Source organism: Arachis ipaensis, chromosome B03, assembly GCF_000816755.2.
Source record: "Arachis ipaensis cultivar K30076 chromosome B03, Araip1.1, whole genome shotgun sequence".
Taxonomy (NCBI): Eukaryota; Viridiplantae; Streptophyta; class Magnoliopsida; order Fabales; family Fabaceae; genus Arachis; species Arachis ipaensis.
This window is the reverse complement of record NC_029787.2, coordinates 133,359,691-133,361,776: the sequence shown is the minus strand read 5'-3', so window position 1 is coordinate 133,361,776 and position 2,086 is coordinate 133,359,691. Positions and strand designations below refer to the sequence as shown.

Genomic DNA, 2,086 nt, shown 5'->3' with positions numbered 1-2,086 from the left:
TCTAAAGATAATGTCTACGATGCCCTAAATATTAGAAAAAAAAAATATAGGATCATAAACACTGTTTTCGAACCAATCTATCCCATATTTTTTCTTCTGATCCCTAGGGGGTAGCACCGTTATATATATCATCCATGATGCCACCTTTTTGTCCAAAAGGAAAATGGTGAGGAACCTATTCATTGTTGTAAATGACATATAATTTATAGTTTGTTTGATATCCATCACCATTACATGCGGTGTCCGGCATGAATCGATTCACGTGGATGCCTATTTTGCATGCCACGAACATCATTACATGCATTGTCCACAACTCCACATGTTTCACCATCCCAAGCGGTGGAACTGCAACGTAGCATGCAACTCGCAAAGGCAAATGTCCACGTACTTTAAGTTATTTACAAGCATATATATATATATTATCTGCAACCATGACGAATGAAATCATATGTCACCCGTAACATGCATGCATATCAGGTCCATGCGTCTTTCTTTAATTGTATTAAATTTTTAGAATATATAATTATTTATGTTTTTTATTTTTATAATATTTTTAATTTAATGAATTAAAAATTAATTTATTATCAATTTAATTTTTATTTAAAATTCGTTTTTGGTTAACAGATTATTACCTACACAAGATGAAAATAATACACCTATATATACGCACACACGCACATGTTGTGATATATTTTTTTACATGGAGTAAAAAAAAATCTTAATAAAAACTCAAAATTTTACTCAGTTTTTTGAGGTTTATATACTTAATTAATTATTCATAAACAATTAGAAGACTTATTTCCTCTATTATCAGCAACTAGGAAAAAACGAGAGTGGGCCGATAAGGGGATCCTGTTTTCCGGAGGAATTACTGTTGTTTTGAGTTTGACTTTCAAATCGGTGCACTTTAGGCATAAATAAAGGATTTCTTTTCACAAAAGAAACGTATGTGACCCACCTAATATTTTTTGTATGTGTACGTATAGTTGTATATATATAAAAATAAAAAATCATGTTATTTGTATAATTTTTTTTGTGTTTATCTACGCACAGTAGACCTGTAGACCTACGATTATGAATTTATGATTAAACATGATTCTAGTTGTATTTTCTTAATTATCGTTCTAGGTGCACATTCCATTTACTACATGTTCCACAGAGATATAATAATTTCTAAATGGTTTAAAGGGTACGAACCATCCTTCGTATTATTTAGATTTTAAAATTGAATTAGAGGCATTCATTTTAATTTTCATTTTAATATCATTCCTTTCATAATATTTGACACATTTAACTATTTATATGAGTATTTAAAGAAAAAAAAAATCCAATATCATCATCAATGGTAATGATAGACGTCTACCAAATATATATACACGGAGATTTTTCAACTCGAAATAAAATAAAAAAAAATAAGAGATTTATTTTATACATTAAATAAGAGTAAAATTTAATTTACATGTAATTATATATAATAAAAAATAATTTATTTTTAAAGAATAAGAATTTATGCATAATAATGGAGGCTTATTGCTATATATATATATATCCGTCTCATTAACTATTTATTTGTTGTGCAAGATTAATATATGGAATTATAAGTTATATTTCGTTATCAAAGGAGCATAAATAAAAATAAAAATGTACAAATTAAATATCATCTATCCAAGTATGCGTCATGGTCCACCCCCTCTATATAAACCTAACATGCACATTTGAAAATTCCGATGTTAAATAGTACATTATTGCTAAATGATTTTAAGATAATAACTGAAATAACACAAGTAGTCCAAGTGAGATTTTCTGTGTGCGCTCCACTAAAACATTATGTTGATCAAGTGGAGATGTAATAATGCTATATATTAATTATCGCTCTTATTATTGGAACAAATAAAAAAGAGGGAGAGACACAAATTAAATTACATATGAGAAATATTTATTTGTTTGTGCTGGAAGAGGGAATAATTAAACATGTTTATGAATTATGATAGATGGACGTGAGTGTGCTATATATGGTACCTACATCATATGATCATATTTAATATCTCATATTTTCTCTTTTTTATATTTAAAATATAAACTTAGT

The 2,086-nt window shown here is 27.6% G+C and overlaps 1 long non-coding RNA gene across 1 annotated transcript in view; it reads right to left on the bottom strand.

Moving 5' to 3' along the window:
- The window catches only part of LOC110270465, a 16,207-nt gene that overhangs the window by 10,994 nt on the left and 3,127 nt on the right, over positions 1-2,086 (bottom strand). The window lies entirely within an intron of this gene.